The following is a 23,351-nucleotide window of genomic DNA, read 5'->3' on the forward strand; positions in this document are numbered from 1 at the left end:
AATCGACACAAATTTATTTTGTACTGTATCAGGAAATATTTTGCTGCTAAACAGGAAGGCACTGGTCGTTCAGTGGTAGAATTCTCGCCTGCCACGCGGGAAGCCCGGGTTCGATTCCCGGCCAGTGCAATGTTTATTTTGTTTTTGGCTGGAAAACATCAAATGCAAATGTCAGTACCTATATTTTCTATTAAACTCCTGTGTTGTGTACTTAAATCGGTAAACTGCAAATTAAAAGCATAGCTTTAACACAAGAAACAAAACCGATTTTCCTTCCAAAGGCTTCAATGGTCAGCAGAGTGGCGCTGGTGGTTCAGTGGAAAAAATCTCGCCTGCCACGCGGGAGGCCCGGGTTCGATTCCCGGCCAGTGCAATGTTTATTTTGTTTTTGGCTGGAAAACATCAAATGCAAATGTCAGTACCTATATTTTCTATGAAACTCCTGTGTTGTGTACTTAAATCGTTAAACTGCAAATTAAAATCATAGCTTTAACACAAGAAACAAAACCGAATTTCCTCCCCAAGGCTTCAATCGTTAGCAGAGTGGCGCAGTGGAAGCGTGCTGGGCCCATAACCCAGAGGTCCGAGGATCGAAACCTTGCTCTGCTAGAGGTGCGTCATTCTTTTGGCTCTGATATCAAGAAGATTTACAAACATTAGCAATTGTATTCGAGCCAAAAAAGATTGTGTTTGTACAAAATTTCAAAACTACTCGCGCAAAATTATAGAGACTCTCTTGCAAGCTAAAAACTTTGTTTGATTGTTTTCAATGTGTCTTTATGATTTTGCGTTTGTATTTAAATATCCTGGAAAGCAGTTCAGAATCAGCCATATGCAGCTTCATGTGGTTTAGTTCTGATTACTGGGGGATTAGCTCAAATGGTAGAGCGCCCGCTTAGCATGCTGGAGGTACCGGGATCGATACCCGGATTCTCCAGATTTTTTTGCTTGGTAAAGAGAAATCCATTTTTTAGGCAATTTCGACTAAGTTAGAGTGCAAATAATGCCTATTGGAATAATAAAAAGCGTTTTAGAATTTGATTTTCAACCACCTCAGAAGACAGGTCGTATCAATCAAATCGACACGAATTTATTTTGTACTGTATCTGGAAATATTCTGCTGCTAAACAGGAAGGCACTGGTGGTTCAGTGGTAGAATTCTCGCCTGCCACGCGGGAGGCCCGGGTTCGATTTCCAGCCAGTGCAATGTTTATTTTGTTTTTGGCTGGAAAACATCAAATGCAAATGTCAGTACCTATATTTTCTATTAAACTCCTGTGTTGTGTACTTAAATCGGTAAACTGCAAATTAAAATCATAGCTTTAACACAAGAAACAAAACCGAGTTTCCTCCCCAAGGCTTCAATCGTTAGCAGAGTGCCGCAGTGGAAGCGTGCTGGGCCCATAACCCAGAGGTCCGAGGATCGAAACCTTGCTCTGCTAGAGGTGCGTCATTTTTTTGTCGCTGATATCAAGAAGAGAAACAAAACATTAGCAATTGTATTCGAGCCAATAAAGATTGTGTTTGTACAAAATTTCAAAACTACTCGCGCAAAATTATAGAGACTCTCTTGCAAGCTAAAAACTTTGTTTGATTGTTTTCAATGTGTCTTTATGATTTTGCGTTTGTATTTAAATATCCTGGAAAGCAGTTCAGAATCAGCCATATGCAGCTTCATGTGGTTTAGTTCTGATTACTGGGGGATTAGCTCAAATGGTAGAGCGCCCGCTTAGCATGCGGGAGGTACCGGGATCGATACCCGGATTCTCCAGATGTTTTCGCTTGGTAAAGAGAAATCCATTTTTTAGGCAATTTCGACTAAGTTAGAGTGCAAATAATGCCTATTGGAATAATAAAAAGCGTTTTAGAATTTGATTTTCAACCACCTCAGAAGACAGGTCTTATCAATCAAATCGACACGAATTTATTTTGTACTGTATCTGGAAATATTCTGCTGCTAAACAGGAAGGCACTGGTGGTTCAGTGGTAGAATTCTTGCCTGACACGCAGGAGGCCCGGGTTCGATTCCCGGCCAGTGCAATGTTTATTTTGTTTTTGGCTGGAAAACATCAAATGCAAATGTCAGTACCTATATTTTCTATGAAACTCCTGTGTTGTGTACTTAAATCGGTAAACTGCAAATTAAAATCATAGCTTTAGCACAAGAAACAAAACCGAATTTCCTCCCCAAGGCTTCAATCATTAGCAGAGTGGCGCAGTGGAAGCGTGCTGGGCCCATAACCCAGAGGTCCGAGGATCGAAAACTTGCTCTGCTAGAGGTGCGTCATTTTGTTGTCGAAGATATCAAGAAGAGAAACAAAACATTAGCAATTGTATTCGAGCCAATAAAGATTGTGATTGTACAAAATTTCAAAACTACTCGCGCAAAATTATAGAGACTCTCTTGCAAGCTAAAAACTTTGTTTGATTGTTTTCAATGTGTCTTTATGATTTTGCGTTTGTATTTAAATATCCTGGAAAGCAGTTCAGAATCAGCCATATGCAGCTTCATGTGGTTTAGTTCTGATTACTGGGGGATTAGCTCAAATGGTAGAGCGCCCGCTTAGCATGCGGGAGGTACCGGGATCGATACCCGGATTCTCCAGATTTTTTTGCTTGGTAAAGAGAAATCCATTTTTTAGGCAATTTCGACTAAGTTAGAGTGCAAATAATGCCTATTGGAATAATAAAAAGTGTTTTAGAATTTGATTTTCAACCACCTCAGAAGACAGGTCTTATCAATCAAATCGACGCGAATTTATTTTGTACTGTATCTGGAAATATTTTGCTGCTAAACAGGAAGGCACTGGTGGTTCAGTGGTAGAATTCTCGCCTGCCACGCGGGAAGCCCGGGTTCGATTCCCGGCCAGTGCAATGTTTATTTTGTTTTTGGCTGGAACACATCAAATGCAAATGTCAGTACCTATATTTTCTATTAAAGTCCTGTGTTGTGTACTTAAATCGGTGAACTGTAGATTAAAAGCATAGCTTTAACACAAGAAACAAAACCGAATTTCCTCCCCAAGGCTTCAATCGTTAGCAGAGTGGCGCAGTGGAAGCGTGCTGAGCCCATAACCCAGAGGTCCGAGGATCAAAACCTTGCTCTGCTAGAGGTGCGTCATTTTTTTGTCGAAGATATCAAGAAGAGAAACAAAACATTAGCAATTGTATTCGAGCCAATAAAGATTGTGTTTGTACAAAATTTCAAAACTACTCGCGCAAAATTATAGAGACTCTCTTGCAAGCTAAAAACTGTGTTTGATTGTTTTCAACGTGTCTTTATGATTTTGCGTTTGTATTTAAATATCCTGGAAAGCAGTTCAGAATCAGCCATATGCAGCTTCATGTGCTTTAGTTCTGATTACTGGGGAATTAGCTCAAATGGTAGAGCGCCCGCTTAGCATGCGGGAGGTACCGGGATCGATACCCGGATTTTCCAGATTATTTTGCTTGGGAAAGAGAAATCCATTTTTTAGGCAATTTCGACTAAGTTAGAGTGCAAATAATGCCTATTGGAATAATAAAAAGCGTTTTAGAATTTGATTTTCAACCACCTCAGAAGACAGGTCTTATCAATCAAATCGACACGAATTTATTTTGTACTGTATCTGGAAATATTCTGCTGCTAAACAGGAAGGCACTGGTGGTTCAGTGGTAGAATTCTCGCCTGCCACGCGGGAAGCCCGGGTTCGATTCCTGGCCAGTGCAATGTTTATTTTGTTTTTGGCTGGAAAACATCAAATGCAAATGTCAGTACCTATATTTTCTATGAAACTCCTGTGTTGTGTACTTAAATCGGTAAACTGCAAATTAAAATCATAGCTTTAGCACAAGAAACAAAACCGAATTTCCTCCCCAAGGCTTCAATCATTAGCAGAGTGGCGCAGTGGAAGCGTGCTGGGCCCATAACCCAGAGGTCCGAGGATCGAAACCTTGCTCTGCTAGAGGTGCGTCTTTTTGTTGTCGAAGATATCAAGAAGAGAAACAAAACATTAGCAATTGTATTCGAGCCAATAAAGATTGTGTTTGTACAAAATTTCAAAACTACTCGCGCAAAATTATAGAGACTCTCTTGCAAGCTAAAAACTTTGTTTGATTGTTTTCAATGTGTCTTTATGATTTTGCGTTTGTATTTAAATATCCTGGAAAGCAGTTCAGAATCAGCCATATGCAGCTTCATGTGGTTTAGTTCTGATTACTGGGGGATTAGCTCAAATGGTAGAGCGCCCGCTTAGCATGCGGGAGGTACCGGGATCGATACCCGGATTCTCCAGATTTTTTCGCTTGGTAAAGAGAAATCCATTTTTTAGGCAATTTCGACTAAGTTAGAGTGCAAATAATGCCTATTGGAATAATAAAAAGTGTTTTAGAATTTGATTTTCAACCACCTCAGAAGACAGGTCTTATCAATCAAATCGACGCGAATTTATTTTGTACTGTATCTGGAAATATTTTGCTGCTAAACAGGAAGGCACTGGTGGTTCAGTGGTAGAATTCTCGCCTGCCACGCGGGAAGCCCGGGTTCGATTCCCGGCCAGTGCAATGTTTATTTTGTTTTTGGCTGGAAAACATCAAATGCAAATGTCAGTACCTATATTTTCTATGAAACTCCTGTGTTGTGTACTTAAATCGGTAAACTGCAAATTAAAATCATAGCTTTAACACAAGAAACAAAACCGAATTTCCTCCCCAAGGCTTCAATCGTTAGCAGAGTGGCGCAGTGGAAGCGTGCTGGGCCCATAACCCAGAGGTCCGAGGATCGAAACCTTGCTCTGCTAGAGGTGCGTCTTTTTGTTGTCGAAGATATCAAGAAGAGAAACAAAACATTAGCAATTGTATTCGAGCCAATAAAGATTGTGTTTGTACAAAATTTCAAAACTACTCGCGCAAAATTATAGAGACTCTCTTGCAAGCTAAAAACTTTGTTTGATTGTTTTCAATGTGTCTTTATGATTTTGCGTTTGTATTTAAATATCCTGGAAAGCAGTTCAGAATCAGCCATATGCAGCTTCATGTGGTTTAGTTCTGATTACTGGGGGATTAGCTCAAATGGTAGAGCGCCCGCTTAGCATGCGGGAGGTACCGGGATCGATACCCGGATTCTCCAGATTTTTTCGCTTGGTAAAGAGAAATCCATTTTTTAGGCAATTTCGACTAAGTTAGAGTGCAAATAATGCCTATTGGAATAATAAAAAGTGTTTTAGAATTTGATTTTCAACCACCTCAGAAGACAGGTCTTATCAATCAAATCGACGCGAATTTATTTTGTACTGTATCTGGAAATATTTTGCTGCTAAACAGGAAGGCACTGGTCGTTCAGTGGTAGAATTCTCGCCTGCCACGCGGGAAGCCCGGGTTCGATTCCCGGCCAGTGCAATGTTTATTTTGTTTTTGGCTGGAAAACATCAAATGCAAATGTCAGTACCTATATTTTCTATGAAACTCCTGTGTTGTGTACTTAAATCGGTAAACTGCAAATTAAAATCATAGCTTTAACACAAGAAACAAAACCGAATTTCCTCCCCAAGGCTTCAATCGTTAGCAGAGTGGCGCAGTGGAAGCGTGCTGGGCCCATAACCCAGAGGTCCGAGGATCGAAACCTTGCTCTGCTAGAGGTGCGTCATTTTGTTGTCGAAGATATCAAGAAGAGAAACAAAACATTAGCAATTGTATTCGAGCCAATAAAGATTGTGTTTGTACAAAATTTCAAAACTACTCGCGCAAAATTATAGAGACTCTCTTGCAAGCTAAAAACTTTGTTTGATTGTTTTCAATGTGTCTTTATGATTTTGCGTTTGTATTTAAATATCCTGGAAAGCAGTTCAGAATCAGCCATATGCAGCTTCATGTGGTTTAGTTCTGATTACTGGGGGATTAGCTCAAATGGTAGAGCGCCCGCTTAGCATGCGGGAGGTACCGGGATCGATACCCGGATTCTCCAGATTTTTTTGCTTGGTAAAGAGAAATCCATTTTTTAGGCAATTTCGACTAAGTTAGAGTGCAAATAATGCCTATTGGAATAATAAAAAGTGTTTTAGAATTTGATTTTCAACCACCTCAGAAGACAGGTCTTATCAATCAAATCGACGCGAATTTATTTTGTACTGTATCTGGAAATATTTTGCTGCTAAACAGGAAGGCACTGGTGGTTCAGTGGTAGAATTCTCGCCTGCCACGCGTGAAGCCCGGGTTCGATTACCTGCCAGTGCAATGTTTATTTTGTTTTTGGCTGGAAAACATCAAATGCAAATGTCAGTACCTATATTTTCTATTAAACTCCTGTGTTGTGTACTTAAATCGGTAAACTGCAAATTAAAAGCATAGCTTTAACACAAGAAACAAAACCGATTTTCCTTCCAAAGGCTTCAATGGTCAGCAGAGTGGCGCAGTGGAAGCATGCTGGGCCCATAACACAGAGGTCCGAGGATCGAAACCTTGCTCTGCTAGAGGTGCGTCATTTTTTTGGCGCTGATATCAAGAAGATAAACAAACATTAGCAATTGTATTCGAGCCAAAAAAGATTGTGTTTGTACAAAATTTCAAAACTACTCGCGCAAAATTATAGACTCTCTTGCAAGCTAAAAACTTTGTTTGATTGTTTTCAATGTGTCTTGATGATTTTGCGTTTGTATTTAAATATCCTGGAAAGCAGTTCAGAATCAGCCATATGCAGCTTCATGTGGTTTAGTTCTGATTACTGGGGGATTAGCTCAAATGGTAGAGCGCCCGCTTAGCATGCGGGAGGTACCGGGATCGATACCCGGATTCTCCAGATTTTTTCGCTTGGTAAAGAGAAATCCATTTTTTAGGCAATTTCGACTAAGTTAGAGTGCAAATAATGCCTATTGGAATAATAAAAAGCGTTTTAGAATTTGATTTTCAACCACCTCAGAAGACAGGTCTTATCAATCAAATCGACACGAATTTATTTTGTACTGTATCTGGAAATATTTTGCTGCTAAACAGGAAGGCACTGGTGGTTCAGTGGTAGAATTCTCGCCTGCCACGCGGGAAGCCCGGGTTCGATTCCCGGCCAGTGCAATGTTTATTTTGTTTTTGGCTGGAAAACATCAAATGCAAATGTCAGTACCTATATTTTCTATTAAACTCCTGTGTTGTGTACTTAAATCGGTAAACTGCAAATTAAAAGCATAGCTTTAACACAAGAAACAAAACCGATTTTCCTTCCAAAGGCTTCAATGGTCAGCAGAGTGGCGCTGGTGGTTCAGTGGTGAAATTCTCGCCTGCCACGCGGGAGGCCCGGGTTCGATTCCCGGCCAGTGCAATGTTTATTTTGTTTTTGGCTGGAAAACATCAAATGCAAATGTCAGTACCTATATTTTCTATGAAACTCCTGTGTTGTGTACTTAAATCGTTAAACTGCAAATTAAAATCATAGCTTTAACACAAGAAACAAAACCGAATTTCCTCCCCAAGGCTTCAATCGTTAGCAGAGTGGCGCAGTGGAAGCGTGCTGGGCCCATAACCCAGAGGTCCGAGGATCGAAACCTTGCTCTGCTAGAGGTGCGTCATTCTTTTGGCTCTGATATCAAGAAGATTTACAAACATTGGCAATTGTATTCGAGCCAAAAAAGATTGTGTTTGTACAAAATTTCAAAACTACTCGCGCAAAATTATAGAGACTCTCTTGCAAGCTAAAAACTTTGTTTGATTGTTTTCAATGTGTCTTTATGATTTTGCGTTTGTATTTAAATATCCTGGAAAGCAGTTCAGAATCAGCCATATGCAGCTTCATGTGGTTTAGTTCTGATTACTGGGGGATTAGCTCAAATGGTAGAGCGCCCGCTTAGCATGCGGGAGGTACCGGGATCGATACCCGGATTCTCCAGATTTTTTTGCTTGGTAAAGAGAAATCCATTTTTTAGGCAATTTCGACTAAGTTAGAGTGCAAATAATGCCTATTGGAATAATAAAAAGCGTTTTAGAATTTGATTTTCAACAACCTCAGAAGACAGGTCTTATCAATCAAATCGACACGAATTTATTTTGTACTGTATCTGGAAATATTCTGCTGCTAAACAGGAATGCACTGGTGGTTCAGTGGTAGAATTCTCGCCTGCCACGCGGGAAGCCCGGGTTCGATTCCCGGCCAGTGCAATGTTTATTTTGTTTTTGGCTGGAAAACATCAAATGCAAATGTCAGTACCTATATTTTCTATGAAACTCCTGTGTTGTGTACTTAAATCGGTAAACTGCAAATTAAAATCATAGCTTTAGCACAAGAAACAAAACCGAATTTCCTCCCCAAGGCTTCAATCATTAGCAGAGTGGCGCAGTGGAAGCGTGCTGGGCCCATAACCCAGAGGTCCGAGGATCAAAACCTTGCTCTGCTAGAGGTGCGTCTTTTTGTTGTCGAAGATATCAAGAAGAGAAACAAAACATTAGCAATTGTATTCGAGCCAATAAAGATTGTGTTTGTACAAAATTTCAAAACTACTCGCGCAAAATTATAGAGACTCTCTTGCAAGCTAAAAACTTTGTTTGATTGTTTTCAATGTGTCTTTATGATTTTGCGTTTGTATTTAAATATCCTGGAAAGCAGTTCAGAATCAGCCATATGCAGCTTCATGTGGTTTAGTTCTGATTACTGGGGGATTAGCTCAAATGGTAGAGCGCCCGCTTAGCATGCGGGAGGTACCGGGATCGATACCCGGATTCTCCAGATTTTTTCGCTTGGTAAAGAGAAATCCATTTTTTAGGCAATTTCGACTAAGTTAGAGTGCAAATAATGCCTATTGGAATAATTAAAAGTGTTTTAGAATTTGATTTTCAACCACCTCAGAAGACAGGTCTTATCAATCAAATCGACGCGAATTTATTTTGTACTGTATCTGGAAATATTTTGCTGCTAAACAGGAAGGCACTGGTGGTTCAGTGGTAGAATTCTCGCCTGCCACGCGGGAAGCCCGGGTTCGATTCCCGGCCAGTGCAATGTTTATTTTTGTTTTTGGCTGGAAAACATCAAATGCAAATGTCAGTACCTATATTTTCTATGAAACTCCTGTGTTGTGTACTTAAATCGGTAAACTGCAAATTAAAATCATAGCTTTAACACAAGAAACAAAACCGAATTTCCTCCCCAAGGCTTCAATCGTTAGCAGAGTGGCGCAGTGGAAGCGTGCTGGGCCCATAACCCAGAGGTCCGAGGATCGAAACCTTGCTCTGCTAGAGGTGCGTCATTTTGTTGTCGAAGATATCAAGAAGAGAAACAAAACATTAGCAATTGTATTCGAGCCAATAAAGATTGTGTTTGTACAAAATTTCAAAACTACTCGCGCAAAATTATAGAGACTCTCTTGCAAGCTAAAAACTTTGTTTGATTGTTTTCAATGTGTCTTTATGATTTTGCGTTTGTATTTAACTATCCTGGAAAGCAGTTCAGAATCAGCCATATGCAGCTTCATGTGGTTTAGTTCTGATTACTGGGGGATTAGCTCAAATGGTAGAGCGCCCGCTTAGCATGCGGGAGGTACCGGGATCGATACCCGGATTCTCCAGATTTTTTCGCTTGGTAAAGAGAAATCCATTTTTTAGGCAATTTCGACTAAGTTAGAGTGCAAATAATGCCTATTGGAATAATAAAAAGCGTTTTAGAATTTGATTTTCAACCACCTCAGAAGACATGTCTTATCAATCAAATCGACACGAATTTATTTTGTACTGTATCTGGAAATATTTTGCTGCTAAACAGGAAGGCACTGGTCGTTCAGTGGTAGAATTCTCGCCTGCCACGCGGGAAGCCCGGGTTCGATTCCCGGCCAGTGCAATGTTTATTTTGTTTTTGGCTGGAAAACATCAAATGCAAATGTCAGTACCTATATTTTCTATTAAACTCCTGTGTTGTGTACTTAAATCGGTAAACTGCAAATTAAAAGCATAGCTTTAACACAAGAAACAAAACCGATTTTCCTTCCAAAGGCTTCAATGGTCAGCAGAGTGGCGCAGTGGAAGCATGCTGGGCCCATAACACAGAGGTCCGAGGATCGAAACCTTGCTCTGCTAGAGGTGCGTCATTTTTTTGGCGCTGATATCAAGAAGATAAACAAACATTAGCAATTGTATTCGAGCCAAAAAAGATTGTGTTTGTACAAAATTTCAAAACTACACGCGCAAAATTATAGACTCTCTTGCAAGCTAAAAACTTTGTTTGATTGTTTTCAATGTGTCTTGATGATTTTGCGTTTGTATTTAAATATCCTGGAAAGCAGTTCAGAATCAGCCATATGCAGCTTCATGTGGTTTAGTTCTGATTACTGGGGGATTAGCTCAAATGGTAGAGCGCCCGCTTAGCATGCGGGAGGTACCGGGATCGATACCCGGATTCTCCAGATTTTTTCGCTTGGTAAAGAGAAATCCATTTTTTAGGCAATTTCGACTAAGTTAGAGTGCAAATAATGCCTATCGGAATAATAAAAAGCGTTTTAGAATTTGATTTTCAACCACCTCAGAAGACAGGTCTTATCAATCAAATCGACACGAATTTATTTTGTACTGTATCTGGAAATATTTTGCTGCTAAACAGGAAGGCACTGGTGGTTCAGTGGTAGAATTCTCGCCTGCCACGCGGGAAGCCCGGGTTCGATTCCCGGCCAGTGCAATGTTTATTTTGTTTTTGGCTGGAAAACATCAAATGCAAATGTCAGTACCTATATTTTCTATTAAACTCCTGTGTTGTGTACTTAAATCGGTAAACTGCAAATTAAAAGCATAGCTTTAACACAAAAAACAAAACCGATTTTCCTTCCAAAGGCTTCAATGGTCAGCAGAGTGGCGCTGGTGGTTCAGTGGTGAAATTCTCGCCTGCCACGCGGGAGGCCCGGGTTCGATTCCCGGCCAGTGCAATGTTTATTTTGTTTTTGGCTGGAAAACATCAAATGCAAATGTCAGTACCTATATTTTCTATTAAACTCCTGTGTTGTGTACTTAAATCGTTAAACTGCAAATTAAAATCATAGCTTTAACACAAGAAACAAAACCGAATTTCCTCCCCAAGGCTTTAATCGTTAGCAGAGTGGCGCAGTGGAAGCGTGCTGGGCCCATAACCCAGAGGTCCGAGGATCGAAACCTTGCTCTGCTAGAGGTGCGTCATTCTTTTGGCTCTGATATCAAGAAGATTTACAAACATTAGCAATTGTATTCGAGCCAAAAAAGATTGTGTTTGTACAAAATTTCAAAACTACTCGCGCAAAATTATAGAGACTCTCTTGCAAGCTAAAAACTTTGTTTGATTGTTTTCAATGTGTCTTTATGATTTTGCGTTTGTATTTAAATATCCTGGAAAGCAGTTCAGAATCAGCCATATGCAGCTTCATGTGGTTTAGTTCTGATTACTGGGGGATTAGCTCAAATGGTAGAGCGCCCGCTTAGCATGCGGGAGGTACCGGGATCGATACCCGGATTCTCCAGATTTTTTTGCTTGGTAAAGAGAAATCCATTTTTTAGGCAATTTCGACTAAGTTAGAGTGCAAATAATGCCTATTGGAATAATAAAAAGCGTTTTAGAATTTGATTTTCAACAACCTCAGAAGACAGGTCTTATCAATCAAATCGACACGAATTTATTTTGTACTGTATCTGGAAATATTCTGCTGCTAAACAGGAATGCACTGGTGGTTCAGTGGTAGAATTCTCGCCTGCCACGCGGGAAGCCCGGGTTCGATTCCCGGCCAGTGCAATGTTTATTTTGTTTTTGGCTGGAAAACATCAAATGCAAATGTCAGTACCTATATTTTCTATGAAACTCCTGTGTTGTGTACTTAAATCGGTAAACTGCAAATTAAAATCATAGCTTTAGCACAAGAAACAAAACCGAATTTCCTCCCCAAGGCTTCAATCATTAGCAGAGTGGCGCAGTGGAAGCGTGCTGGGCCCATAACCCAGAGGTCCGAGGATCGAAACCTTGCTCTGCTAGAGGTGCGTCTTTTTGTTGTCGAAGATATCAAGAAGAGAAACAAAACATTAGCAATTGTATTCGAGCCAATAAAGATTGTGTTTGTACAAAATTTCAAAACTACTCGCGCAAAATTATAGAGACTCTCTTGCAAGCTAAAAACTTTGTTTGATTGTTTTCAATGTGTCTTTATGATTTTGCGTTTGTATTTAAATATCCTGGAAAGCAGTTCAGAATCAGCCATATGCAGCTTCATGTGGTTTAGTTCTGATTACTGGGGGATTAGCTCAAATGGTAGAGCGCCCGCTTAGCATGCGGGAGGTACCGGGATCGATACCCGGATTCTCCAGATTTTTTCGCTTGGTAAAGAGAAATCCATTTTTTAGGCAATTTCGACTAAGTTAGAGTGCAAATAATGCCTATTGGAATAATAAAAGTGTTTTAGAATTTGATTTTCAACCACCTCAGAAGACAGGTCTTATCAATCAAATCGACGCGAATTTATTTTGTACTGTATCTGGAAATATTTTGCTGCTAAACAGGAAGGCACTGGTGGTTCAGTGGTAGAATTCTCGCCTGCCACGCGGGAAGCCCGGGTTCGATTCCCGGCCAGTGCAATGTTTATTTTTGTTTTTGGCTGGAAAACATCAAATGCAAATGTCAGTACCTATATTTTCTATGAAACTCCTGTGTTGTGTACTTAAATCGGTAAACTGCAAATTAAAATCATAGCTTTAACACAAGAAACAAAACCGAATTTCCTCCCCAAGGCTTCAATCGTTAGCAGAGTGGCGCAGTGGAAGCGTGCTGGGCCCATAACCCAGAGGTCCGAGGATCGAAACCTTGCTCTGCTAGAGGTGCGTCATTTTGTTGTCGAAGATATCAAGAAGAGAAACAAAACATTAGCAATTGTATTCGAGCCAATAAAGATTGTGTTTGTACAAAATTTCAAAACTACTCGCGCAAAATTATAGAGACTCTCTTGCAAGCTAAAAACTTTGTTTGATTGTTTTCAATGTGTCTTTATGATTTTGCGTTTGTATTTAAATATCCTGGAAAGCAGTTCAGAATCAGCCATATGCAGCTTCATGTGGTTTAGTTCTGATTACTGGGGGATTAGCTCAAATGGTAGAGCGCCCGCTTAGCATGCGGGAGGTACCGGGATCGATACCCGGATTCTCCAGATTTTTTTGCTTGGTAAAGAGAAATCCATTTTTTAGGCAATTTCGACTAAGTTAGAGTGCAAATAATGCCTATTGGAATAATAAAAAGTGTTTTAGAATTTGATTTTCAACCACCTCAGAAGACAGGTCTTATCAATCAAATCGACGCGAATTTATTTTGTACTGTATCTGGAAATATTTTGCTGCTAAACAGTAAGGCACTGGTGGTTCAGTGGTAGAATTCTCGCCTGCCACGCGTGAAGCCCGGGTTCGATTCCCGGCCAGTGCAATGTTTATTTTGTTTTTGGCTGGAAAACATCAAATGCAAATGTCAGTACCTATATTTTCTATTAAACTCCTGTGTTGTGTACTTAAATCGGTAAACTGCAAATTAAAATCATAGCTTTAACACAAGAAACAAAACCGAATTTCCTTCCAAAGGCTTCAATGGTCAGCAGAGTGGCGCTGGTGGTTCAGTGGTAGAATTCTCGCCTGCCACGCGGGAGGCCCGGGTTCGATTCCCGGCCAGTGCAATGTTTATTTTGTTTTTGGCTGGAAAACATCAAATGCAAATGTCAGTACCTATATTTTCTATGAAACTCCTGTGTTGTGTACTTAAATCGGTAAACTGCAAATTAAAATCATAGCTTTAACACAAGAAACAAAACCGAATTTCCTCCCCAAGGCTTCAATCGTTAGCAGAGTGGCGCAGTGGAAGTGTGCTGGGCCCATAACCCAGAGGTCCGAGGATCGAAACCTTGCTCTGCTAGAGGTGCGTCATTCTTTTGGCTCTGATATCAAGAAGATTTACAAACATTAGCAATTGTATTCGAGCCAAAAAAGATTGTGTTTGTACCAAATTTCAAAACTACTCGCGCAAAATTATAGAGACTCTCTTGCAAGCTAAAAACTTTGTTTGATTGTTTTCAATGTGTCTTTATGATTTTGCGTTTGTATTTAAATATCCTGGAAAGCAGTTCAGAATCAGCCATATGCAGCTTCATGTGGTTTAGTTCTGATTACTGGGGGATTAGCTCAAATGGTAGAGCGCCCGCTTAGCATTTGGGAGGTACCGGGATCGATACCCGGATTCTCCAGATTTTTTTGCTTGGTAAAGAGAAATCCATTTTTTAGGCAATTTCGACTAAGTTAGAGTGCAAATAATGCCTATTGGAATAATAAAAAGTGTTTTAGAATTTGATTTTCAACCACCTCAGAAGACATGTCTTATCAATCAAATCGACGCGAATTTATTTTGTACTGTATCTGGAAATATTCTGCTGCTAAACAGGAAGGCACTGGTGGTTCAGTGGTAGAATTCTCGCCTGCCACGCGGGAGGCCCGGGTTCGATTCCCAGCCAGTGCAATGTTTATTTTGTTTTTGGCTGGAAAACATCAAATGCAAATGTCAGTACCTATATTTTCTATTAAACTCCTGTGTTGTGTACTTAAATCGGTAAACTGCAAATTAAAAGCATAGCTTTAACACAAGAAACAAAACCGATTTTCCTTCCAAAGGCTTCAATGGTCAGCAGAGTGGCGCAGTGGAAGCATGCTGGGCCCATAACACAGAGGTCCGAGGATCGAAACCTTGCTCTGCTAGAGGTGCGTCATTTTTTTGGCGCTGATATCAAGAAGATAAACAAACATTAGCAATTGTATTCGAGCCAAAAAAGATTGTGTTTGTACAAAATTTCAAAACTACTCGCGCAAAATTATAGACTCTCTTGCAAGCTAAAAACTTTGTTTGATTGTTTTCAATGTGTCTTTATGATTTTGCGTTTGTATTTAAATATCCTGGAAAGCAGTTCAGAATCAGCCATATGCAGCTTCATGTGGTTTAGTTCTGATTACTGGGGGATTAGCTCAAATGGTAGAGCGCCCGCTTAGCATGCGGGAGGTACCGGGATCGATACCCGGATTCTCCAGATTTTTTCGCTTGGTAAAGAGAAATCCATTTTTTAGTCAATTTCGACTAAGTTAGAGTGCAAATAATGCCTATTGGAATAATAAAAAGCGTTTTAGAATTTGATTTTCAACCACCTCAGAAGACAGGTCTTATCAATCAAATCGACACGAATTTATTTTGTACTGTATCTGGAAATATTTTGCTGCTAAACAGGAAGGCACTGGTCGTTCAGTGGTAGAATTCTCGCCTGCCACGCGGGAAGCCCGGGTTCGATTCCCGGCCAGTGCAATGTTTATTTTGTTTTTGGCTGGAAAACATCAAATGCAAATGTCAGTACCTATATTTTCTATTAAACTCCTGTGTTGTGTACTTAAATCGGTAAACTGCAAATTAAAAGCATAGCTTTAACACAAGAAACAAAACCGATTTTCCTTCCAAAGGCTTCAATGGTCAGCAGAGTGGCGCAGTGGAAGCGTGCTGGGCCCATAACCCAGAGGTCCGAGGATCGAAACCTTGCTCTGCTAGAGGTGCGTCATTTTTTTGGCGCTGATATCAAGAAGATAAACAAACATTAGCAATTGTATTCAAGCCAAAAAAGATTGTGTTTGTACAAAATTTCAAAACTACTCGCGCAAAATTTTAGACTCTCTTGCAAGCTAAAAACTTTGTTTGATTGTTTTCAATGTGTCTTTATGATTTTGCGTTTGTATTTAAATATCCTGGAAAGCAGTTCAGAATCAGCCATATGCAGCTTCATGTGGTTTAGTTCTGATTACTGGGGGATTAGCTCAAATGGTAGAGCGCCCGCTTAGCATGCGGGAGGTACCGGGATCGATAATCGGATTCTCCAGATTTTTTCGCTTGGTAAAGAGAAATCCATTTTTTAGGCAATTTCGACTAAGTTAGAGTGCAAATAATGCCTATTGGAATAATAAAAAGCGTTTTAGAATTTGATTTTCAACCACCTCAGAAGACAGGTCTTATCAATCAAATCGACACGAATTTATTTTGTACTGTATCTGGAAATATTCTGCTGCTAAACAGGAAGGCACTGGTGGTTCAGTGGTAGAATTCTCGCCTGCCACGCGGGAAGCCCGGGTTCGATTCCCGGCCAGTGCAATGTTTATTTTATTTTTGGCTGGAAAACATCAAATGCAAATGTCAGTACCTATATTTTCTATTAAACTCCTGTGTTGTGTACTTAAATCGGTAAACTGCAAATTAAAAGCATAGCTTTAACACAAGAAACAAAACCGATTTTCCTTCCAAAGGCTTCAATGGTTAGCAGAGTGGCGCAGTGGAAGCGTGCTGGGCCCATAACCCAGAGGTCCGAGGATCGAAACCTTGCTCTGCTAGAGGTGCGTCATTTTTTTGGCGCTGATATCAAGAAGATAAACAAACATTAGCAATTGTATTCGAGCCAATAAAGATTGTGTTTGTACAAAATTTCAAAACTACTCGCGCAAAATTATAGAGACTCTCTTGCAAGCTAAAAACTTTGTTTGATTGTTTTCAATGTGTCTTTATGATTTTGCGTTTGTATTTAAAAATCCTGGAAAACAGTTCCGAACAGCCATATGCAGCTTCATGTGGTTTAGTTCTGATTACTGGGGGATTAGCTCAAATGGTAGAGCGCCCGCTAAGCATGCGGGAGGTACCGGGATCGATTCCCGGATTCTCCAGATTTTTTCGCTTCGTAAAGAGAAATCCATTTTTTAGGCAATTTTGACTAAGTTAGAGTGCAAATAATGCCTATTGGAATAAAAAAAAGCGTTTTAGAATTTGATTTTCAACCACCTCAGAAGACAGGTCTTATCAATCAAATCGACACGAATTTATTTTGTACTGTATCTGGAAATATTCTGCTGCTAAACAGGAAGGCACTGGTGGTTCAGTGGTAGAATTCTCGCCTGCCACGCGGGAGGCCCGGGTTCGATTTCCAGCCAGTGCAATGTTTATTTTGTTTTTGGCTGGAAAACATCAAATGCAAATGTCAGTACCTATATTTTCTATTAAACTCCTGTGTTGTGTACTTAAATCGGTAAACTGCAAATTAAAATCATAGCTTTAACACAAGAAACAAAACCGAATTTCCTCCCCAAGGCTTCAATCGTTAGCATAGTGGCGCAGTGGAAGCGTGCTGGGCCCATAACCCAGAGGTCCGAGGATCGAAACCTTGCTCTGTAAGAGGTGCGTCATTTTTTTGTCGCTGATATCAAGAAGAGAAACAAAACATTAGCAATTGTATTCGAGCCAATAAAGATTGTGTTTGTACAAAATTTCAAAACTACTCGCGCAAAATTATAGAGACTCTCTTGCAAGCTAAAAACTTTGTTTGATTGTTTTCAATGTGTCTTTATGATTTTGCGTTTGTATTTAAAAATCCTGGAAAACAGTTCAGAACAGCCATATGCAGCTTCATGTGGTTTAGTTCTGATAACTGGGGGATTAGCTCAAATGGTAGAGCGCCCGCTAAGCATGCGGGAGGTACCGGGATCGATTCCCGGATTCTCCAGATTTTTTCGCTTCGTAAAGAGAAATCCATTTTTTAGGCAATTTTGACTAAGTTAGAGTGCAAATAATGCCTATTGGAATAAAAAAAAGCGTTTTAGAATTTGATTTTCAACCACCTCAGAAGACAGGTCTTATCAATCAAATCGACACGAATTTATTTTGTACTGTATCTGGAAATATTCTGCTGCTAAACAGGAAGGCACTGGTGGTTCAGTGGTAGAATTCTCGCCTGCCACGCGGGAGGCCCGGGTTCGATTTCCAGCCAGTGCAATGTTTATTTTGTTTTTGGCTGGAAAACATCAAATGCAAATGTCAGTACCTATATTTTCTATTAAACTCCTGTGTTGTGTACTTAAATCGGTAAACTGCAAATTAAAATCATAGCTTTAACACAAGAAACAAAACCGAATTTCCTCCCCAAGGCTTCAATCGTTAGCATAGTGGCGCAGTGGAAGCGTGCTGGGCCCATAACCCAGAGGTCCGAGGATCGAAACCTTGCTCTGTAAGAGGTGCGTCATTTTTTTGTCGCTGATATCAAGAAGAGAAACAAAACATTAGCAATTGTATTCGAGCCAATAAAGATTGTGTTTGTACAAAATTTCAAAACTACTCGCGCAAAATTATAGAGACTCTCTTGCAAGCTAAAAATTTGTTTGATTGTTTTCAATGTGTCTTTATGATTTTGCGTTTGTATTTAAATATCCTGGAAAGCAGTTCAGAATCAGCCATATGCAGCTTCATGTGGTTTAGTTCTGATTACTGGGGGATTAGCTCAAATGGTAGAGCGCCCGCTTAGCATGCGGTAGGTACCGGGATCGATACCCGGATTCTCCAGATTTTTTCGCTTGGTAAAGAGAAATCCATTTTTTAGGCAATTTCGACTAAGTTAGAGTGCAAATAATGCCTATTGGAATAATAAAAAGCGTTTTAGAATTTGATTTTCAACCACCTCAGAAGACAGGTCTTATCAATCAAATCGACACGAATTTATTTTGTACTGTATCTGGAAATATTCTGCTGCTAAACAGGAAGGCACTGGTGGTTCAGTGGTAGAATTCTCGCCTGCCACGCGGGAGGCCCGGGTTCGATTCCCGGCCAGTGCAATGTTTATTTTGTTTTTGGCTGGAAAACATCAAATGCAAATGTCAGTACCTATATTTTCTATGAAACTCCTGTGTTGTGTACTTAAATCGGTAAACTGCAAATTAAAATCATAGCTTTAGCACAAGAAACAAAACCGAATTTCCTCCCCAAGGCTTCAATCATTAGCAGAGTGGCGCAGTGGAAGCGTGCTGGGCCCATAACCCAGAGGTCCGAGGATCGAAACCTTGCTCTGCTAGAGGTGCGTCAATTTGTTGTCGAAGATATCAAGAAGAGAAACAAAACATTAGCAATTGTATTCGAGCCAATAAAGATTGTGTTTGTACAAAATTTCAAAACTACTCGCGCAAAATTATAGAGACTCTCTTGCAAGCTAAAAACTTTGTTTGATTGTTTTCAATGTGTCTTTATGATTTTGCGTTTGTATTTAAATATCCTGGAAAGCAGTTCAGAATCAGCCATATGCAGCTTCATGTGGTTTAGTTCTGATTACTGGGGGATTAGCTCAAATGGTAGAGCGCCCGCTTAGCATGCGGGAGGTACCGGGATCGATACCCGGATTCTCCAGATTTTTTTGCTTGGTAAAGAGAAATCCATTTTTTAGGCAATTTCGACTAAGTTAGAGTGCAAATAATGCCTATTGGAATAATAAAAAGTGTTTTAGAATTTGATTTTCAACCACCTCAGAAGACAGGTCTTATCAATCAAATCGACGCGAATTTATTTTGTACTGTATCTGGAAATATTTTGCTGCTAAACAGGAAGGCACTGGTGGTTCAGTGGTAGAATTCTCGCCTGCCACGCGTGAAGCCCGGGTTCGATTCCCGGCCAGTGCAATGTTTATTTTGTTTTTGGCTGGAACACATCAAATGCAAATGTCAGTACCTATATTTTCTATGAAACTCCTGTGTTGTGTACTTAAATCGGTAAACTGCAAATTAAAATCATAGCTTTAGCACAAGAAACAAAACCGAATTTCCTCCCCAAGGCTTCAATCATTAGCAGAGTGGCGCAGTGGAAGCGTGCTGGGCCCATAACCCAGAGGTCCGAGGATCGAAACCTTGCTCTGCTAGAGGTGCGTCAATTTGTTGTCGAAGATATCAAGAAGAGAAACAAAACATTAGCAATTGTATTCGAGCCAATAAAGATTGTGTTTGTACAAAATTTCAAAACTACTCGCGCAAAATTATAGAGACTCTCTTGCAAGCTAAAAACTTTGTTTGATTGTTTTCAATGTGTCTTTATGATTTTGCGTTTGTATTTAAATATCCTGGAAAGCAGTTCAGAATCAGCCATATGCAGCTTCATGTGGTTTAGTTCTGATTACTGGGGGATTAGCTCAAATGGTAGAGCGCCCGCTTAGCATGCGGGAGGTACCGGGATCGATACCCGGATTCTCCAGATTTTTTTGCTTGGTAAAGAGAAATCCATTTTTTAGGCAATTTCGACTAAGTTAGAGTGCAAATAATGCCTATTGGAATAATAAAAAGTGTTTTAGAATTTGATTTTCAACCACCTCAGAAGACAGGTCTTATCAATCAAATCGACGCGAATTTATTTTGTACTGTATCTGGAAATATTTTGCTGCTAAACAGGAAGGCACTGGTGGTTCAGTGGTAGAATTCTCGCCTGCCACGCGTGAAGCCCGGGTTCGATTCCCGGCCAGTGCAATGTTTATTTTGTTTTTGGCTGGAACACATCAAATGCAAATGTCAGTACCTATATTTTCTATTAAGGTCCTGTGTTGTGTACTTAAATCGGTGAACTGTAGATTAAAAGCATAGCTTTAACACAAGAAACAAAACCGAATTTCCTCCCCAAGGCTTCAATCGTTAGCAGAGTGGCGCAGTGGAAGCGTGCTGAGCCCATAACCCAGAGGTCCGAGGATCGAAACCTTGCTCTGCTAGAGGTGCGTCATTTTTTTGTCGAAGATATCAAGAAGAGAAACAAAACATTAGCAATTGTATTCGAGCCAATAAAGATTGTGTTTGTACAAAATTTCAAAGCTACTCGCGCAAAATTATAGAGACTCTCTTGCAAGCTAAAAACTGTGTTTGATTGTTTTCAACGTGTCTTTATGATTTTGCGTTTGTATTTAAATATCCTGGAAAGCAGTTCAGAATCAGCCATATGCAGCTTCATGTGCTTTAGTTCTGATTACTGGGGAATTAGCTCAAATGGTAGAGCGCCCGCTTAGCATGCGGGAGGTACCGGGATCGATACCCGGATTTTCCAGATTTTTTTTGCTTGGTAAAGAGAAATCCATTTTTTAGGCAATTTCGACTAAGTTAGAGTGCAAATAATGCCTATTGGAATAATAAAAAGCGTTTTAGAATTTGATTTTCAACCACCTCAGAAGACAGGTCTTATCAATCAAATCGACACGAATTTATTTTGTACTGTATCTGGAAATATTCTGCTGCTAAACAGGAAGGCACTGGTGGTTCAGTGGTAGAATTCTCGCCTGCCACGCGGGAAGCCCGGGTTCGATTCCCGGCCAGTGCAATGTTTATTTTGTTTTTGGCTGGAAAACATCAAATGCAAATGTCAGTACCTATATTTTCTATAAAACTCCTGTGTTGTGTACTTAAATCGGTAAACTGCAAATTAAAATCATAGCTTTAGCACAAGAAACAAAACCGAATTTCCTCCCCAAGGCTTCAATCATTAGCAGAGTGGCGCAGTGGAAGCGTGCTGGGCCCATAACCCAGAGGTCCGAGGATCGAAACCTTGCTCTGCTAGAGGTGCGTCTTTTTGTTGTCGAAGATATCAAGAAGAGAAACAAAACATTAGCAATTGTATTCGAGCCAATAAAGATTGTGTTTGTACAAAATTTCAAAACTACTCGCGCAAAATTATAGAGACTCTCTTGCAAGCTAAAAACTTTGTTTGATTGTTTTCAATGTGTCTTTATGATTTTGCGTTTGTATTTAAATATCCTGGAAAGCAGTTCAGAATCAGCCATATGCAGCTTCATGTGGTTTAGTTCTGATTACTGGGGGATTAGCTCAAATGGTAGAGCGCCCGCTTAGCATGCGGGAGGTACCGGGATCGATACCCGGATTCTCCAGATTTTTTCGCTTTGTAAAGAGAAATCCATTTTTTAGGCAATTTCGACTAAGTTAGAGTGCAAATAATGCCTATTGGAATAATAAAAAGTGTTTTAGAATTTGATTTTCAACCACCTCAGAAGACAGGTCTTATCAATCAAATCGACGCGAATTTATTTTGTACTGTATCTGGAAATATTTTGCTGCTAAACAGGAAGGCACTGGTGGTTCAGTGGTAGAATTCTTGCCTGCCACGCGGGAAGCCCGGGTTCGATTCCCGGCCAGTGCAATGTTTATTTTGTTTTTGGCTGGAAAACATCAAATGCAAATGTCAGTACCTATATTTTCTATGAAACTCCTGTGTTGTGTACTTAAATCGGTAAACTGCAAATTAAAATCATAGCTTTAACACAAGAAACAAAACCGAATTTCCTCCCCAAGGCTTCAATCGTTAGCAGAGTGGCGCAGTGGAAGCGTGGTGGGCCCATAACCCAGAGGTCCGAGGATCGAAACCTTGCTCTGCTAGAGGTGCGTCATTTTGTTGTCGAAGATATCAAGAAGAGAAACAAAACATTAGCAATTGTATTCGAGCCAATAAAGATTGTGTTTGTACAAAATTTCAAAACTACTCGCGCAAAATTATAGAGACTCTCTTGCAAGCTAAAAACTTTGTTTGATTGTTTTCAATGTGTCTTTATGATTTTGCGTTTGTATTTAAATATCCTGGAAAGCAGTTCAGAATCAGCCATATGCAGCTTCATGTGGTTTAGTTCTGATTACTGGGGGATTAGCTCAAATGGTAGAGCGCCCGCTTAGCATGCGGGAGGTACCGGGATCGATACCCGGATTCTCCAGATTTTTTTGCTTGGTAAAGAGAAATCCATTTTTTAGGCAATTTCGACTAAGTTAGAGTGCAAATAATGCCTATTGGAATAATAAAAAGTGTTTTAGAATTTGATTTTCAACCACCTCAGAAGACAGGTCTTATCAATCAAATCGACACGAATTTATTTTGTACTGTATCTGGAAATATTCTGCTGCTAAACAGGAAGGCACTGGTGGTTCAGTGGTAGAATTCTCGCCTGCCACGCGGGAAGCCCGGGTTCGATTCCCGGCCAGTGCAATGTTTATTTTGTTTTTGGCTGGAAAACATCAAATGCAAATGTCAGTACCTATATTTTCTATGAAACTCCTGTGTTGTGTACTTAAATCGGTAAACTGCAAATTAAAATCATAGCTTTAGCACAAGAAACAAAACCGAATTTCCTCCCCAAGGCTTCAATCATTAGCAGAGTGGCGCAGTGGAAGCGTGCTGGGCCCATAACCCAGAGGTCCGAGGATCGAAACCTTGCTCTGCTAGAGGTGCGTCTTTTTGTTGTCGAAGATATCAAGAATAGAAACAAAACATTAGCAATTGTATTCGAGCCAATAAAGATTGTGTTTGTACAAAATTTCAAAACTACTCGCGCAAAATTATAGAGACTCTCTTGCAAGCTAAAAACTTTGTTTGATTGTTTTCAATGTGTCTTTATGATTTTGCGTTTGTATTTAAATATCCTGGAAAGCAGTTCAGAATCAGCCATATGCAGCTTCATGTGGTTTAGTTCTGATTACTGGGGGATTAGCTCAAATGGTAGAGCGCCCGCTTAGCATGCGGGAGGTACCGGGATCGATACCCGGATTCTCCAGATTTTTTCGCTTGG

The 23,351-nt window shown here is 40.1% G+C and overlaps 53 non-coding genes across 53 annotated transcripts; all 53 read left to right on the plus strand.

Annotated features, from left to right (window-relative positions):
* Positions 1-58: 58 nt before the first annotated feature.
* On the plus strand, positions 59-129 carry Trnag-gcc. Its single transcript has one exon. It is a non-coding gene; the product is annotated as a tRNA-Gly (tRNA).
* Positions 130-302: 173 nt separating this feature from the next.
* Positions 303-373, plus strand: Trnag-gcc. Its single transcript has one exon. It is a non-coding gene; the product is annotated as a tRNA-Gly (tRNA).
* Positions 374-1,135: 762 nt separating this feature from the next.
* Trnag-gcc lies at positions 1,136-1,206 on the plus strand. The gene has a single exon. It is a non-coding gene; the product is annotated as a tRNA-Gly (tRNA).
* A 492-nt stretch (positions 1,207-1,698) lies between these two features.
* Positions 1,699-1,771, plus strand: Trnaa-agc. The gene has a single exon. It is a non-coding gene; the product is annotated as a tRNA-Ala (tRNA).
* Positions 1,772-1,969: 198 nt separating this feature from the next.
* Positions 1,970-2,040, plus strand: Trnav-gac. The gene has a single exon. It is a non-coding gene; the product is annotated as a tRNA-Val (tRNA).
* A 492-nt stretch (positions 2,041-2,532) lies between these two features.
* Trnaa-agc lies at positions 2,533-2,605 on the plus strand. The gene has a single exon. It is a non-coding gene; the product is annotated as a tRNA-Ala (tRNA).
* A 198-nt stretch (positions 2,606-2,803) lies between these two features.
* Trnag-gcc lies at positions 2,804-2,874 on the plus strand. Its single transcript has one exon. It is a non-coding gene; the product is annotated as a tRNA-Gly (tRNA).
* Positions 2,875-3,366: 492 nt separating this feature from the next.
* Trnaa-agc lies at positions 3,367-3,439 on the plus strand. Its single transcript has one exon. It is a non-coding gene; the product is annotated as a tRNA-Ala (tRNA).
* A 198-nt stretch (positions 3,440-3,637) lies between these two features.
* Trnag-gcc lies at positions 3,638-3,708 on the plus strand. The gene has a single exon. It is a non-coding gene; the product is annotated as a tRNA-Gly (tRNA).
* A 492-nt stretch (positions 3,709-4,200) lies between these two features.
* Trnaa-agc lies at positions 4,201-4,273 on the plus strand. The gene has a single exon. It is a non-coding gene; the product is annotated as a tRNA-Ala (tRNA).
* Positions 4,274-4,471: 198 nt separating this feature from the next.
* Positions 4,472-4,542, plus strand: Trnag-gcc. The gene has a single exon. It is a non-coding gene; the product is annotated as a tRNA-Gly (tRNA).
* Positions 4,543-5,034: 492 nt separating this feature from the next.
* On the plus strand, positions 5,035-5,107 carry Trnaa-agc. Its single transcript has one exon. It is a non-coding gene; the product is annotated as a tRNA-Ala (tRNA).
* A 198-nt stretch (positions 5,108-5,305) lies between these two features.
* On the plus strand, positions 5,306-5,376 carry Trnag-gcc. Its single transcript has one exon. It is a non-coding gene; the product is annotated as a tRNA-Gly (tRNA).
* A 492-nt stretch (positions 5,377-5,868) lies between these two features.
* Positions 5,869-5,941, plus strand: Trnaa-agc. The gene has a single exon. It is a non-coding gene; the product is annotated as a tRNA-Ala (tRNA).
* Positions 5,942-6,699: 758 nt separating this feature from the next.
* Positions 6,700-6,772, plus strand: Trnaa-agc. Its single transcript has one exon. It is a non-coding gene; the product is annotated as a tRNA-Ala (tRNA).
* A 198-nt stretch (positions 6,773-6,970) lies between these two features.
* Trnag-gcc lies at positions 6,971-7,041 on the plus strand. Its single transcript has one exon. It is a non-coding gene; the product is annotated as a tRNA-Gly (tRNA).
* A 173-nt stretch (positions 7,042-7,214) lies between these two features.
* Trnag-gcc lies at positions 7,215-7,285 on the plus strand. The gene has a single exon. It is a non-coding gene; the product is annotated as a tRNA-Gly (tRNA).
* A 491-nt stretch (positions 7,286-7,776) lies between these two features.
* Trnaa-agc lies at positions 7,777-7,849 on the plus strand. Its single transcript has one exon. It is a non-coding gene; the product is annotated as a tRNA-Ala (tRNA).
* A 198-nt stretch (positions 7,850-8,047) lies between these two features.
* On the plus strand, positions 8,048-8,118 carry Trnag-gcc. Its single transcript has one exon. It is a non-coding gene; the product is annotated as a tRNA-Gly (tRNA).
* Positions 8,119-8,610: 492 nt separating this feature from the next.
* Trnaa-agc lies at positions 8,611-8,683 on the plus strand. Its single transcript has one exon. It is a non-coding gene; the product is annotated as a tRNA-Ala (tRNA).
* A 198-nt stretch (positions 8,684-8,881) lies between these two features.
* On the plus strand, positions 8,882-8,952 carry Trnag-gcc. The gene has a single exon. It is a non-coding gene; the product is annotated as a tRNA-Gly (tRNA).
* A 493-nt stretch (positions 8,953-9,445) lies between these two features.
* Trnaa-agc lies at positions 9,446-9,518 on the plus strand. The gene has a single exon. It is a non-coding gene; the product is annotated as a tRNA-Ala (tRNA).
* Positions 9,519-9,716: 198 nt separating this feature from the next.
* On the plus strand, positions 9,717-9,787 carry Trnag-gcc. The gene has a single exon. It is a non-coding gene; the product is annotated as a tRNA-Gly (tRNA).
* A 489-nt stretch (positions 9,788-10,276) lies between these two features.
* Trnaa-agc lies at positions 10,277-10,349 on the plus strand. The gene has a single exon. It is a non-coding gene; the product is annotated as a tRNA-Ala (tRNA).
* Positions 10,350-10,547: 198 nt separating this feature from the next.
* Positions 10,548-10,618, plus strand: Trnag-gcc. Its single transcript has one exon. It is a non-coding gene; the product is annotated as a tRNA-Gly (tRNA).
* Positions 10,619-10,791: 173 nt separating this feature from the next.
* On the plus strand, positions 10,792-10,862 carry Trnag-gcc. The gene has a single exon. It is a non-coding gene; the product is annotated as a tRNA-Gly (tRNA).
* Positions 10,863-11,353: 491 nt separating this feature from the next.
* Positions 11,354-11,426, plus strand: Trnaa-agc. The gene has a single exon. It is a non-coding gene; the product is annotated as a tRNA-Ala (tRNA).
* Positions 11,427-11,624: 198 nt separating this feature from the next.
* On the plus strand, positions 11,625-11,695 carry Trnag-gcc. The gene has a single exon. It is a non-coding gene; the product is annotated as a tRNA-Gly (tRNA).
* A 492-nt stretch (positions 11,696-12,187) lies between these two features.
* Positions 12,188-12,260, plus strand: Trnaa-agc. The gene has a single exon. It is a non-coding gene; the product is annotated as a tRNA-Ala (tRNA).
* Positions 12,261-12,457: 197 nt separating this feature from the next.
* Positions 12,458-12,528, plus strand: Trnag-gcc. The gene has a single exon. It is a non-coding gene; the product is annotated as a tRNA-Gly (tRNA).
* Positions 12,529-13,021: 493 nt separating this feature from the next.
* On the plus strand, positions 13,022-13,094 carry Trnaa-agc. The gene has a single exon. It is a non-coding gene; the product is annotated as a tRNA-Ala (tRNA).
* Positions 13,095-13,292: 198 nt separating this feature from the next.
* Trnag-gcc lies at positions 13,293-13,363 on the plus strand. The gene has a single exon. It is a non-coding gene; the product is annotated as a tRNA-Gly (tRNA).
* Positions 13,364-13,536: 173 nt separating this feature from the next.
* On the plus strand, positions 13,537-13,607 carry Trnag-gcc. Its single transcript has one exon. It is a non-coding gene; the product is annotated as a tRNA-Gly (tRNA).
* Positions 13,608-14,369: 762 nt separating this feature from the next.
* Positions 14,370-14,440, plus strand: Trnag-gcc. Its single transcript has one exon. It is a non-coding gene; the product is annotated as a tRNA-Gly (tRNA).
* Positions 14,441-14,929: 489 nt separating this feature from the next.
* Positions 14,930-15,002, plus strand: Trnaa-agc. Its single transcript has one exon. It is a non-coding gene; the product is annotated as a tRNA-Ala (tRNA).
* Positions 15,003-15,200: 198 nt separating this feature from the next.
* Positions 15,201-15,271, plus strand: Trnag-gcc. The gene has a single exon. It is a non-coding gene; the product is annotated as a tRNA-Gly (tRNA).
* Positions 15,272-16,031: 760 nt separating this feature from the next.
* On the plus strand, positions 16,032-16,102 carry Trnag-gcc. Its single transcript has one exon. It is a non-coding gene; the product is annotated as a tRNA-Gly (tRNA).
* A 490-nt stretch (positions 16,103-16,592) lies between these two features.
* Trnaa-agc lies at positions 16,593-16,665 on the plus strand. The gene has a single exon. It is a non-coding gene; the product is annotated as a tRNA-Ala (tRNA).
* A 198-nt stretch (positions 16,666-16,863) lies between these two features.
* Trnag-gcc lies at positions 16,864-16,934 on the plus strand. The gene has a single exon. It is a non-coding gene; the product is annotated as a tRNA-Gly (tRNA).
* Positions 16,935-17,425: 491 nt separating this feature from the next.
* On the plus strand, positions 17,426-17,498 carry Trnaa-agc. The gene has a single exon. It is a non-coding gene; the product is annotated as a tRNA-Ala (tRNA).
* A 198-nt stretch (positions 17,499-17,696) lies between these two features.
* On the plus strand, positions 17,697-17,767 carry Trnag-gcc. Its single transcript has one exon. It is a non-coding gene; the product is annotated as a tRNA-Gly (tRNA).
* A 762-nt stretch (positions 17,768-18,529) lies between these two features.
* Trnag-gcc lies at positions 18,530-18,600 on the plus strand. Its single transcript has one exon. It is a non-coding gene; the product is annotated as a tRNA-Gly (tRNA).
* A 492-nt stretch (positions 18,601-19,092) lies between these two features.
* On the plus strand, positions 19,093-19,165 carry Trnaa-agc. The gene has a single exon. It is a non-coding gene; the product is annotated as a tRNA-Ala (tRNA).
* A 198-nt stretch (positions 19,166-19,363) lies between these two features.
* Positions 19,364-19,434, plus strand: Trnag-gcc. Its single transcript has one exon. It is a non-coding gene; the product is annotated as a tRNA-Gly (tRNA).
* Positions 19,435-19,926: 492 nt separating this feature from the next.
* Trnaa-agc lies at positions 19,927-19,999 on the plus strand. The gene has a single exon. It is a non-coding gene; the product is annotated as a tRNA-Ala (tRNA).
* A 198-nt stretch (positions 20,000-20,197) lies between these two features.
* On the plus strand, positions 20,198-20,268 carry Trnag-gcc. Its single transcript has one exon. It is a non-coding gene; the product is annotated as a tRNA-Gly (tRNA).
* A 492-nt stretch (positions 20,269-20,760) lies between these two features.
* Trnaa-agc lies at positions 20,761-20,833 on the plus strand. Its single transcript has one exon. It is a non-coding gene; the product is annotated as a tRNA-Ala (tRNA).
* Positions 20,834-21,032: 199 nt separating this feature from the next.
* On the plus strand, positions 21,033-21,103 carry Trnag-gcc. The gene has a single exon. It is a non-coding gene; the product is annotated as a tRNA-Gly (tRNA).
* A 492-nt stretch (positions 21,104-21,595) lies between these two features.
* Trnaa-agc lies at positions 21,596-21,668 on the plus strand. The gene has a single exon. It is a non-coding gene; the product is annotated as a tRNA-Ala (tRNA).
* A 198-nt stretch (positions 21,669-21,866) lies between these two features.
* Trnag-gcc lies at positions 21,867-21,937 on the plus strand. Its single transcript has one exon. It is a non-coding gene; the product is annotated as a tRNA-Gly (tRNA).
* Positions 21,938-22,429: 492 nt separating this feature from the next.
* Positions 22,430-22,502, plus strand: Trnaa-agc. Its single transcript has one exon. It is a non-coding gene; the product is annotated as a tRNA-Ala (tRNA).
* Positions 22,503-22,700: 198 nt separating this feature from the next.
* Trnag-gcc lies at positions 22,701-22,771 on the plus strand. Its single transcript has one exon. It is a non-coding gene; the product is annotated as a tRNA-Gly (tRNA).
* A 492-nt stretch (positions 22,772-23,263) lies between these two features.
* Positions 23,264-23,336, plus strand: Trnaa-agc. Its single transcript has one exon. It is a non-coding gene; the product is annotated as a tRNA-Ala (tRNA).
* Positions 23,337-23,351: the final 15 nt, after the last annotated feature.

The sequence above is a fragment of the Nematostella vectensis genome, chromosome 8 (assembly GCF_932526225.1).
Source record: "Nematostella vectensis chromosome 8, jaNemVect1.1, whole genome shotgun sequence".
In the NCBI taxonomy this organism is placed as follows: Eukaryota; Metazoa; Cnidaria; class Anthozoa; order Actiniaria; family Edwardsiidae; genus Nematostella; species Nematostella vectensis.